The 14,223-nt window shown below is 35.1% G+C and overlaps 1 protein-coding gene across 13 annotated transcripts in view; it reads right to left on the reverse strand.

Moving 5' to 3' along the window:
* IKZF2 (IKAROS family zinc finger 2) overlaps positions 1-14,223 on the reverse strand; it is a 159,858-nt gene that overhangs the window by 71,432 nt on the left and 74,203 nt on the right. The gene's annotated exons all lie outside the window — the stretch shown is intronic.

Here is a 14,223-nt window from a genome sequence, read left to right on the forward strand (position 1 = left end):
TACAGATTTACCAGGTTAATGGGAATATAATAAAATCTTGATATAGTTTTTCCAATAATATAGAAAGTATATGACATAGTTTTAACTATGCTCAATTTTGGCAAATAGAGTTACATTATTTAAGAAAGAGCCATGTAGGGGTGCCTTGGTAGATGAGTAGGTTGAGCTTCTGACTTCAGCTCAGGTCATGATACCACGTTTCGTGAGTTGGAGCCATGCATGGGGCTCCCTGCTATCAGTGCAGGGCCCACTTTGGATCCTGCCTCCTAACCCTCTCTGCCCCTCACCTAGTCACACACTCTATTTCAAAATAAATATTAAAAAAAATAAAAGAAGAAAGAGCCATGTGGAGATCAAGTAAGGCTTAAATGGCATATCTTCAACAATATAAAGGAAAACCAAATTAAGGCAAAGGATCCTGATAAATCACTTTTACCAACAGAAAATTTAGCTTCTCTCTTCGGATATTAACGTCGTGTTACCACTCCATCAAATATTTAGTGTGTGCTTGAGAAGGCACTCGGTTGTACCTCAAGACGAGAGAATTCACTGGGTTTCATGCTGCCATTTTTACATCATCACTTTCCCATTAAATTCAATTAATAAGCAAATACATTAATTGATTCAGTCCACATTCACAGAGTGCAATCTATATACTGGGCATGGCTAAGTCCTAGAGGTACAAAGGTGAACAAGACAAACATGGGTTAGAGTCTGGTTTGAGGTGAAGATGATCCCAACAATGCAGGTGGTTCTCTGATAGAGACTGCCAGGAGAACACATATCTCAGTGACACAATATATAGAATTTGAGAGGAGGAAGAAGGAAAAGACAGGAAAACCAATTATAGTATCCAAGTCTCTCGAAATAGTACCTCTAAGAAAAAAAGAGTCAAGGTTCTTAAAGGCTAAACTCAGTACCAGTGGGGCCACAGGAATATATTCATTACGTGGGCCAGTTTAAAATGGCTAGCTGGGGCGCCTGGGTGGCGCAGTCGGTTAAGCGTCCGACTTCAGCCAGGTCACGATCTCGCGGTCAGTGAGTTCGAGCCCCGCGTCAGGCTCTGGGCTGATGGCTCAGAGCCTGGAGCCTGTTTCTGATTCTGTGTCTCCCTCTCTCTCTGACCCTCCCCCGTTCATGCTCTGTCTCTCTCTGTCCCAAAAATAAATAAAAAAAAAAACGTTGAAAAAAAAAAATTAAAAAAAAAAAAAAATAAAATGGCTAGCAAATGAAAGAGTAGATGAAAAGATAGGGAGAAGTACTGACATTTAGCAAGGTTCCGTTTTGTTGGGTGTCCTTCAACATTAGCCATTTGATTCCCCAATTTTTCTGGTAGGTATTAGCTTTGTTTTACAGAAAAGAAAGGTGAGGATCTGGACCACATGATAATGCTAAATAATACCATGACTCTGAACCAGCCATAATGTATTGACTACAAAGGGAACCAAATGGGGAAAAAAATCCAACTTCTACAAATATGCGAATTCAAAGTTCATTTTCAACTGATGGCGTTCAATATTTTACTAGGTACTATACAGACGAATCTTATTGGTAACTGACCTCAGAATAGTATAGGATAAAGATTTACCATATAAAGCAAAATACAAACTCATTTAATAAGTAGCATGCAAATGAGTGAAAAGCAACATAATAAATACAAAACTGCAAAGAATTGGCAGAGAAAAGGAACTGAATGCAATGAATGTGTCTAAGCACTAGATTTTTATGCCTGATTTTAAGGTGGCAAAAGTATGAGTGTTCATTCATTCTACAAAAATGTCTGGGGTACAACTTTTATACCAGATACAGTGCTAAGCAATAAAGATATAGTGACAATCAAATCAGAGATAGTCTTTGCTTTCACATTCTGCTCATATCTGGTGGAGACAAAGGGAGATGACAGCCTTGCATGAGTCTTTATGTGAAGGGAGGAGGTAGTTAGTATAAAGGCAAAGAATGTGTAACAAGAAAGGCCCAGAGCAATTCATTAAAATTTCTACAATTAAGGACTTGTAGCCCTACTGTATAACCTTTTATCGGAAATAACTTCATTTCATTAATGTTTTACTTATCTGAATTTTTGTTCTTAGTATATAAACAACTAACAAAGCAAAATATTTACTGTTGAAAATATATATGTAAGTATCAGCTAGCAATTGTCACTAATAATTCCTAGATTGTCTCCATCACAAATATAAATAAAACTAGCTAATTGCCTGTTTTTACTACCATGAAGGTAGCTGCACAATGTGAATGAACCCTGGGGGAAAAAAACATACACACACACAAAATTTGAATGAAAATTTAAAATGAAACCTCTACAACCCATTATATTCACCATCATTAGCTACAAGATTGCTCTGACAAGTAATAGAACATTTGGTCAAAAAGTAATAGCTTGGTTAAAGTTTCTATGTGCTGATAATAGTTGCAAGCTTTCACTATGCTGCCATATTATCAGTCTTAATGAAATTCACTTGTCAGTTCCATTTTGCAACAGTGAAGGCTTGTACTGCATGACAAGGGTAAAATTAAAATCTCTTTTCTTTTCCTAATCAAATCAGCTAATGATGAAAAATAAGAAAAAAAGAAGTAACCCAGAAATTTCTGTCACTAATTGGTCAAAAAAGATTAGTTTTCAGATTCCTTTCCTTTCCTTTTTTTTTTTTTTTTTTTTTTTTTTTTTTGTTTGCACTGGTGAAGAACTCTTTAAATATTACCATTCAGCTGCTTCCTTTAAGTTCATTCTGTCTCCACCCAGTAAATTGAGTAAAACTAGCCAAAAATATGCAGGTAGGGTAAAATACAATGGTAAGGAATAACACAGTAGATAGTCAAGAATTTATTTCTAACCCAGCTGCAGGTTTTATTCACATTACCACTCACTGGGTATTGAACACATACTGTTGTGGAGTATTCCACTGGGCAGTTCATTCTAAAATAGAAGGCAAAGATACCTGTCTACATATCTGACTTTAATTATGAACCCCTGAGGTCTTACTGAATTTCAATACTCTTGAAAGTAAGTCTAATAAGAGAAGGCTTATCCTGGCTGCAAGAAGGCAGAAGTTTTAAAGGAATGGGTATAAATACTGTCCTTAAAAACCTTAAAGTGTACTTAAACAATACATCATAAGTGCATACACTTCATGATCTGGGGAGAAGAGGGAAATAAAAATTATTTTTCTATTCTTTGAGAAACATCACAAATAAAGATTAATAAAATTAATGTAATTAATGTGGTAGTAGGAAATGATACATAATAAACCAAGCATCTAACTAGAAGATGCCTACACAATACTGTTGGTTGATAATGAACTTCAGTGAGTAAAAATACGGGTCAACATGGTTCTCAGTTTCCCAATGAATAAATGGAGATAAACTAACTCCATATTTACCACAGAACAACTCTATAAAAGCCAAACAAAACATATCCAAGGAAGTATTATACAAATATTTTCTCAATCATAAAAAATGTTTACAGTTATGACAGAGAATTATTCAACACTTGATGAGCAACTGATAGACAGCATGTTATACCCTTGAAGGGTGTACCTCTTATATCAAAAGTAGCAGAAAATCAATGTACATATAAATATCTTTCCAAAATGCAAACTTCATACTAAATATACAAAGTTCAAGTCAGGAAAGTAAAAACCACATTAATTTCTGAGAAACCAAAGGTCCATACAAATTTATAAATAATGTAAATTAAAGAAATTCAAAATGATGTGAAGAACTGTCTCTAAAACAAACATAATCTGGAGGTTGAGGAAAAGTAAAATTCATTTTTTAATCCCTGGGGTTCAAAAACATGTACCTATTTGACCCAATGTCTATAATCTATTTTCCCAGTCCCTTGAATATATGTATTTTTCTATCCTCTCAAATTTAAAAAGGTAACAGCCTTTTTAATTATTTTGTTGCAAATGTCCAGAGCATTGATCTAAATATTAGACCAATTAATAGCATAGCAAAATACCAAAAAGTAAAAAAGACCTTTGATGAGACAGATCCATCTCAAAGTAAAAATATAAACACGATATTAGAATTTTCTTATTCTTTCCCTTCATTAGTAACCCAAAAAAAACTAAATCCAAAGGAATAATATTATTCTTATGTAAATATCATATACAAATATTTGTGTCAAAAATTAAAATCCAGACTTAACATTAGAATTCACAAAAGCAAAACTCTTAAATCCAATAGACCAATTACGTATTCATGTTTTTTTTGTGTGTGTGCATGTGTGTACTTAAGACTGGCACAACATTAATGAATGTATAGATGTTATGGTTTAAGTTTCACTTAGAATTTAGATTCTGTGCTGTACTTTATTATTTACCAAGTTTTGCTACAGTAACAGTATGCTAAATTTTCTGAAGTTGTTACAATTACCGAAAATACCCAAAATCTTCCCTTTATATAGTCTGTAAAAATTTTACCTTTAATACGGTAATGTAAAAAATTATGACAATTATTGATCACTATAAGCTTTAAAAATTATTATCACTAAATATAAACCTAATTTACTCAGCCTTTTTTTTTTAGCTCCAAGTACAAACTTTACTACAAAGATGTAATAAAACAGTTTTTTTCTTAAAATTAACTTTTAGTGATTTGAATTATAAGTGTAGATTTCTAGGTAACAATTAAAAAGTGGCGTACAAATTAATTGTTTCTCAGCCATCTACCATACTGATACCCTGTTATTAACATGATTTGGGCAGTTTCACCTAAAAAGAAACACTTAAGTCTATCCTGCCTTAATTTTGTTCTATTAAAGTCCTATTTTGTCTGTTCACTTAATATAGCCTTATCAGTATTTTTTTTAATTTTTAATTTTTTTTAACGTTTATTTATTTTTTTGAGAGAGAAAGACAGCATGAGTGGGGGAGGGGCAGAGAGGGAGAGAGAGAATCTGAAGCAGGCTCCAGGCTCTGTGCTGTCAGCACAGAGCCCAATGCAGGGCTCAAACCCATGAAATGCAAGATCATGACCTGAGCCGAAGTCAGAAGCTTAATCAACTGAGCCACCTAGGCGCCCCACCTTATCAGTGTTTTAACATATGTTTCATTCCCATTCATTAACATTAAATATAAAATAGTAAATCCCAGTGGGAAAAGTTTCCTAATAGTTTTTCCATATATTCACTACTGAAGCAACCTATTGGAACATGCTGTATTTATATTTATTAGCAAAAAGGTCACTTAAACACTTAGACATATCAACAGAAGTATTTAAGATTAACCAAGAAATATGTGAAAAGGCGAAGTATGTTTGTGTTGCACTCAGCAGAAAATACATATATCTTATGCCATATGTGAATTCAAATATAGATTTTATTATAGTATCATTAATTTAGTTGATTTTTTAAGTGACAGTTTGTTGTGGATGTTATCTAAATACATATTTATCAACACTCACTTGAGAATTCTAGCACAAATACTGTTTTTGTTAGGTAGTATAAAAATCTTCTTTAAAAATACAGCTAGTTATCCTCAAGGGAAACAGTTCATTAATTTTTCATTAACTGCTATTTTATGTTAACATCATAACCACTCACTAATTTATATTAAGCACAAGAAGTATATATTACTCATCCTCATTTGGGTGAAAAAAATACAGATAAAGTATTTCCATGTGACTTCTATCTTTGTATAATTTAAGTACTGATGATATGCAACCTAAAGTATGTGGAAAGAAGATTTGTGATCTTTCTTCACCTGGCATAAATATCATCAAAAGACTTTGGGCATAAAATAATCACAAGCAAGCACTGAGTGTACGCCACCATCCACACACTGGACTTGATCAAATTTAGGTTAATGGCACACAGCAAAGAGCAAAGTAGAAATGGCATCACAGCAATTCATATACAGATATTAAAGCACACAGACACACTAATACCTATGGTTTTTTAAAAAATAACTATTTGTAAAAAAAAAAAAAAAAGGTCCCCACCCCCCTTTTTCCACACACATGAAATCACTTAAACTAAAACTTGACTTTTGTGAACAGGCAGGAAAAAATGAATGAGGCTTAATAAAACCCCATTACAAAACTTCAATAGTGTCCAGGATGAAGTTGTCACAAGGATTACCACATAGTTTTTCACCTACACAGAAAAACCTACTTCTAGCTATTCCATTTATTCCAAAACACTAGGACAGGAAAGGGTTCCTTATATAAAATGCCATTTCTAAAAAATAAATTAACAACAATAAAATTCCTAAATACAAGATATAAACAAGGTATGAATAAGACAGACAAGTATTTGTGTAAGGACTGCACACCACACAACTGTACTACTGGAGCTGAGACAGAATTATTTGGAGGTAAATAATGTGTATCAGGCATATAATGCATACATGAAAATTCCATATGACGGCTTGCAATGTAGTTATGTTGACATAGCACTTGTATTTCGCCCTTATTTAAAGTAAACGAGATGATGTATGTGATCTGCTTTTTAACTTTAAAAGCCAAATGCATGTATTAACTATGGCTATTAGGATATATTGAAATTAAATATTTGATATATCAATTGTATACTGACTTCCTTGTATTCAACACTGAGGAACGGTTATTCATTTTCAATTGTTCAGGAACTTTCTATATTTTTAAAAAATTTTTTATAATGTTTATTTATTTTTGATAGAGAGACAGTGCGAGCAGGGGAGGGGCATAGAGAGAGGGAATCCAAATCAGGCTCCAGATTGAGCCTTCAGCACAGAACCGGAGGTGGGGCTCAAACCCATGACCCGTGAGATCACGAACAGAGCCAAAGTCAGATACTTAACCAACTGAGCCACCCAGATGCCCCAAGGAACATTTCTGTATGTTGTTTTACATTAGAAGAAGCTTGAGAGATATCCCACTTCTTTTTAACTGAATTCTACAATTCACTATAAAAAAAAAAAAAGGTATATGAACTTAGAACAAAGTATATGGAGGCACATAACTAATGAACAAATCACTTCGAGAAAAAATATGATCATTATAGAATATAAGATTGTTACACATTAGCACAATTTTACCAAAAGGACTGTAGAAAATCTTTATGCAGACTGCTTAAAAATGATAGAAATAGCCATCTTACATAGGTGAGATTAACCAAATCTGGTTTAAAGAAGGGTTATTTTAATGATTTGCCAGTGACCTAATTCTCCATTTCAAGAATTCTAGTATCAGGGCTGTGTGGGTGGCTCAGTTGGTTAAGCTTCTGACTTGATTTCAGCTCAGGTCATGATCTAATGGTTTGTGAATTCAAGCCCCACATCAGCCTCTGTGCTGACAGTGCAGACCATGCTTGGGATTCTCTCCCTCTCTCTCTGGCCCTTCCCCACTTGCATCATCTTTTTCTCTCTCTCTCAAAATAAATAAATTAAAAAAAAGAATTCTAACATCAAAGGAATATCAGAACGGAGGACAAATATGTATACTAATTGTCATCCGTTTATATTGTTGGTTCTTAAAATGTACTCCCCAAAATACAAATGTTCCGTTATATAAAGCTGAAGTATTCCACAGCTAAAAGCAAAATAATGCTGTTTTCTTCTCATCACAGAGAGTCAATTTCTAGAACTTTCCACAGTTAATTTTTTTATAAGAATTTATATTAAACTGCTATTAACTAAGTCTTACCTATAGTGAATGCTGGCAAACAACAAAATGAATGAAAATAACAAATGAACATGAATGACAAAAACGGTTTCTCAGTTTTTTAAATTTCCTTCTATGTATTTATTTTAAAAAATCATGTTCACACCTAATTTGACTGATAGAATTACATCTTTATTTCTGTCTGAAATCTAGTTTTTATTTTTGTTTTTAAACCTATTATATAAGTAAGCTGGATCTCCTTAATAAAGAGATCTTATATTCCTTTCCAGCTTTAAAGCTTTATGATCGAACTAGAAATCCCACTGATGAATCTACAGATTTTTGCATTCTCAAATCTCCAACTGTAAACAGATTAACCATGTAACCTTTAAAAAAATCACGAATACATGCATATATGTTCAGCTGTGTGAATTTTAGAAGTTTAGAAACAACTAAAACTTTTAAGGAAATTTGAATATATGGATAGCAATATTTTACCTTCTATTGAAATGTTAAAATAAAAATACACTTTTAAAAAAATGTAGGATTTTCCCTCTTCATGTTACATTAGTTCTTTGGTCCATCGCAACAATTATTACATTCTTTTCAGAAACAAAACCTGTTTTACAGAGATTATGAGACTACTTTGTCTGAGTTTATATTACAATGTAATTCATACTTATATAGTTCGACATAGTTCACAGAGTACTGTCAAATCTGCCATGTAATTAGATCTTTACAATATAATGTAAATGTATTCCAATACATACAAGGAAACTGAATCCCGGAAAACTCAACTGACTTGAGTAAAATCACATAACTAGTAAATTGAAGAGCCTGGGCTTAGATTATGTTGGCTTTTTGCTTTTGTTTTTGTTTTTATTCCATGTACTGTGTTTCCCTTTAAAAAGTGAGGCCAGAAAGGGAATTTTATGTTTTGATGAAATAAAGTGAATGACCACAGAATTTTGACCGTAAGTTCTTTATCTGCCCCGTAAGTATGGGCCAGACGGACAACCCACCAAACAGGATGGAACTCTGTTGTCATTTCTTGCCATACCAAGGTCGTTTTTCTCTGTGCCAATCTGACTGCCAAACTCTGTTCTCTAAGAGTTTTCTGTTTCCAAAAATAGCTTACATGGGGAATACCAACTTCTGAAATATCAGTTTGATATAAAAGAACAAGCCCATCATAGTTGAAATTAACTCTATTAAAAAAAACTGCAAATACTATATTTACTGTTTTTATTGTCTTTAATTTTCTTTTTTATTTTGAGGGGTGAGGTGAAGTAGTATCTATCAGCAACAGGCTCCACACATAAACCACCATCATTGACTCCTTGCATATTACCAAGAAGGGAAGTTCATAATGCCCCACCCACCACAATTGGGCAGACTGTTTGTCAGTCCACATAAAACTATAAATTTTGAATAAAATAGGCAAATTTGTCACTTTTTTTTACAGCTACTTCTATTTTTTCCAAAGTACTAACACCTAATTGTTGTCCTTTTAACATCCAATGGTGCTCCATTTTAACATCCAATTTGTTCTTTCCACAACATATCCTAAATGAACAATACCTGTATATGCTTTCCTATCACCTGCCCCAATCAAAATTCACCAATCATTTCACCCATTCACTGGAACTGTGGCAAAAGCTTTTAAGAAACCAATTACCTAATCTGATAAACTGATGAGCCATTTCTAGCAAAAATGTGATTAACATTTAAAAACCCATATGTACCCCAATTAGATTTCCTATAACTTACAACTAGAAAGTTCAAAGGAACAAAAGGAATAAAAATACTTTTTTTTTAAATTTTTTTAATTTATTTTTGAGACAGAGAGAGACAGAGCCTGAATGGGGGAGGGTCAGAGAGAGGGAGACACAGAATCCGAAACAGGCTACAGGCTCTGAGCTGTCAGCACAGAGCCCGACGCAGGGCTCGAACTCACAGACCGTGAGATCATGACCTGAGCCGAAGTCGGACGCTTAACCGACTGAGCCACCCAGTCGCCCCAGGAATAAAAATACTCTTAACAGGAAAAAATGGAGCTCCTGGGTGGCTCAGTCTGTTAAGTGCCCGACTCTTGATCTCAGCTCAGGTCATGATCTCATGGTTCCCATGTTTGAGCTCCGTGCTATCAGCCCAGAGCCTGCTTGGAATTCTCTCTGCCCCTCCCCCGATCACACTCCCCTCAAAATAAATAAATAAACCTAAAAAAAAAAAAAAAAAAAAAAGAGGAAAAGTAAAAAGCACCAAGCTTGAACTACTATATAGCCTGGAAAAAGTATACACATACTGTATGTTCAGTTCTGATGTGATAACATGAAAGAGTCTTTCGCTCACCCAGTAATCCATAAACATTAACTTTTAAAGAAGTTGGAGACTTGCTTTAAAATAATCTTTGAGGGGGGCGCCTGGGTGGCTCAGTCGGTTGGGCATCCGACTTCGGCTCAGGTCATGATCTCGCGGTCCGTGAGTTCGAGCCCCACGTCGGACTCTGTGCTGACAGCTCAGAGCCTGGAGCCTGTTTCAGATTCTGTGTCTCCCTCTCTCTCTGACCTTCCCCCATTCATGCTCTGTCTCTCTGTGTCTCAAAAATGAATAAATGTTAAAAAAAAATTTTTTTTTAAATAAAAAAAATAATCTTTGAGGGACAGTAGCTTTGGTATAGCTGAGGAAAAATACTATGAATTGATAACTAGTGAAGCTGCTTGATGGATACATGAAAGTTCATTAAAAATCTCCTTCTCTAGGGGTGCCTGGATGGCACAGTATGTGAAGGTCTGACTCTTGATTTTGGTTCAGGTGATGATCGCAGAGTCGTGGGATGGAGCTCTGTGTGGGGTTCTGTGTTGGGTGTGGAGCCTGCTTGAGATTTTCCTCTCACCTTCTGCCTCTCCACTCCCTCTCCCTCTCAAAAAAAATAATAATAAAAATCTATTTCTCTATTCACATTTTCCATACTAAAAGTAAACACAAAAAAGGGAGAGAAGAATTAGTCAATCAGTCAATTATTCAATCCAGGGGCAACAGTTATGAAAAGGAGCAATGTAATTGAGAACTTTGAAAATGGTTGAAATAGAGGCGCCTTGGGTGGCTCAGTGGGTTGAGCATTTGACTCCTGATTTGGGGCCAGGTCACGATCTCAGGATCAGTTCACATGGGCATCCGTGTTAAGGGTGGAGTCTGCTTAAGATTTAAAACTCTCAAGGGGTGCCTGGGTGGCTCAGTCAGCTAAATGTCTGACTTTGGCTCAGGTCATGAGTTCACAGTTCATGAGTTCGAGCCCTGCACCGGGCTCTGTGTTGACAGTTCAGAGCATGGAGCCTGCTACGGATTCTGTGTCTCTCTCTGTGCCCCTCCCCTGCTTGCACTCTGTCTCTGTCTCTCAAATAAGTGTTAAAAAACATAATAAGATTTTCTCTCTCTTTCTCTCTCTCTCCCTCTCTCCCTCTGCCCCTCTTCCCATCATGCTCTCTCTCTAAAATATGAACTAAATTAAATTTTTAAAAAATGGTTGGGGCGCCTGGGTGGCTCAGTCAGTCAAGCATCTGACTTTGGCTCAGGTCACAATCTTGTGGTGTGTGAGTTTAAGCCCCACACTGGGCTCTGTGATGAAAGCTCAGAGCCTGGAGCCTGCTTTGGATTCTGTGTCTCCCTCTCTCTCTCCGCCCTTCACCTGCTTGAGCTCTCTCTCTCAAAAATAAATAAACATTAAAAAAATCTTTTAAAGCGATCAAAAAGGAAAAAAAAAATATTTAACAATGTAGGACAATAAGAAATAAGGATAAAATGTAAATGATTAAGACTGTGTAAAATAAATGAGAACTAAATATTGGAAAAACACTTTAAAGAATTTCTTAAATCTAGTAAAATTTCATAGATCTGATTAATGATTTTGAAAGGAAGAGAATTAGTTTTCAAAAACAATGACAAATTTAAGAGGAAGTATATGAGTTAGGCACGGCAAGAAATGGTTTATAGTAATGAAACAAACTGTATGATACCAAGCACATCACTGACTCAAAATCCTAACTAACTCTAATAGGCTTGATAACTGCAACACACATGGTAGGTATGGGGGGAAGGCCACTTACTAAGTTATTTTTAGAATCCATTTAATAGGAAATGGAATGTTTGGCAAAGTCCTGATCTATTCTTAAATTAGTCCAAATTATTAAGAATTTTTATAAAGAAATTTGTAAGTGTTCGGCTAGGATTTTTTTATTATACATCTATTAAAACTGATAAAAAGCAATTCAAGTTTTATTCATTTGCCCAACATTTATTAAGTTAGGTGGAATCATAAACCTAGAGGCTATAAAGATGAATAAGGTAGAACCATTGTCCCTGAAACTCAAGGGGAGACATAACAGGCTGGGGAAGAGCACAAGAGGTGGTTCAGGAAAATTTATAGCCTACAGAGCTGGCCAGTGGTTATCCTAGCAATCCACCAACTGGAGCCTGGCCCAAAGGTACAATGGACTCAAGATATCAGCTGGAATAGAAGGAAAAAATAACAGATATATGAGTACGGCATTATTAGATTCAGTTTAATTCTAATATCCACAATATCCTCAGAGCAGATGAAAGGTGACTGGCAATGATCGTAAAGGAAGCAGCAGAAGCATCCATTCTTTTAAATATTTATTGAACTACAAAGAGCTCAGTCTAGTGGAGACAGAAAATCAACAAATAATGAGAATATGATGTGATAAGTATACTTTTAGATGTGTATACTTAAGATATAGGGGAAGATATCAAGGAGGGGATGACCAAAGGAGTGTGAGTAAGTTAAGGAAGGCTTCTCAAACCCTTGCTGACTAAACTGCATCTTGGAACATGAGAAGGGGTTTGCCGGTCAAACTGGGTGGAAGGACTTCCAGGCAGAGGGAATAACATGTACAAGTGCAGTAGAATATGAAAGAATGGAACGCACACCCTTGGTGGTCAGAAACTAGTCACAGGGAAAGTGGGATTTAAGGGCAAGAAATGCAAAATCCTGGGAGCAAACCACAAACTCAGGCTCTGAGGAACTGAGGTACCAAGGGTAAGCCAGGACTAACATCAAACATAACTGTATTCAACTGGTGAAGCCACCACACAGTTAATTTCCTCCCTCTTTAGGGCCTAGAATCTGAGTCCATTAAAGATATCCAGCTGTTCTGCAAAGTCAGGCAGATCATTAAATATATTTTAATAAGAACTAAACTAGCTCTAAACTATACACCTAATAAAAGTCTATAAGGAACTAGCGAAACACGTGACCAAGTGAAATGTGAGGCTGATTACAAGTTACCAATAACTGAAGAGAAATTTAAGATTTCTGGTAACATGTCAAGTGGGAATTCATTTTTCTAGTTTTGCTCTACTCAGTAGTGTTGTCTACTATATATTAAAACAATTTACCATGAACTCCAGCAGCAATGAATATATAATGAAGACTTGCTATTTAAAAATTATTGTGCTAACTTTAGGAAATAAAAAATAATAATGATCTTTACACTCAAGAATCTTACAACCAAATTAAGAAAATAAAACAGCTACCCAAATATATGAACAAATATACAAAGCAGGACAATGTCAGCTAAGTGCTTTCTTTTACTCACCAATGTACTTTTTCATTGGCTTATCCTCTGATGTTATATTCATGCCATAAATGATGAGATTTATAATACAAAATAGTGATAAAAGGAGAAAAAGCCATTATGGTATCAGTGCTAATGGTGGCAGTGAACAAATCTTCTGAACAAATTAATTCTAACACTCAAAGTTTATGGGTTTTGATCTTACATATATAGTCAGTATCCCACATCATGCAAATTACTCAGAGCCCTCAGTATATGAGATGTGAAAGAATATTTGGACCATCTGAATTGAACTATTATGAACTGAGAGTTAAAAGCATCCCCCTTCAAAGTTTGAGGAGTATGTGAATAAGAAACATCTGCTGTCAGGGGCACCTGGGGGGCTCAGTCAGTTAAGTGCACAACTCCTGGTTTCAGCTCAGGTCATGATCTCACGGTTAGTGTGTTCAAGCCCCACATCAGGCTCTGCGATGACATTGTGGAGCCTGCTTGGGATCCTCTCTCCCCATCTCGCTGCCCCTCCCTTACTCACTCACTCTTTCTCAAAGTAAAATAAATAAACTTAAAAAATATATATCTGCTGTCAACTCTACACAAATACTAAAAGGTTTGTAAATTTTACTGACAATTGTTTTGGATGGGATTTTCAGAAAATGAAGTTGTTACATCCATAGGGTCATTTTCACTACCTTTGACTGTTCAAGGTTTCCTTCTTCATGCTGAAATATGTTTGAAAAACAATGTCAAAGGAGAGATGTTGCTTTGCTTTACAGGGTTATTAGCAATTCATTTAAGTCCCCAACAAGCATTTTATATTTACTTTCCTTCATGTGTCTGCTTATATGATGGTAATTTTATACCTTTCATACAAAATAATAAATTTTAAACCTTCAGTTCATATATGTCATATAGGTGAAAAACTATTAAAAACTATAGCATAGAAAACATGAAATATCAAAATTAAATAATGACAATACTCTGCCTTTTACAATGTTTGAAGTTTAAGTAACCTACATAAGCT

Source organism: Panthera leo, chromosome C1, assembly GCF_018350215.1.
Source record: "Panthera leo isolate Ple1 chromosome C1, P.leo_Ple1_pat1.1, whole genome shotgun sequence".
NCBI classification, from domain to species: Eukaryota; Metazoa; Chordata; class Mammalia; order Carnivora; family Felidae; genus Panthera; species Panthera leo.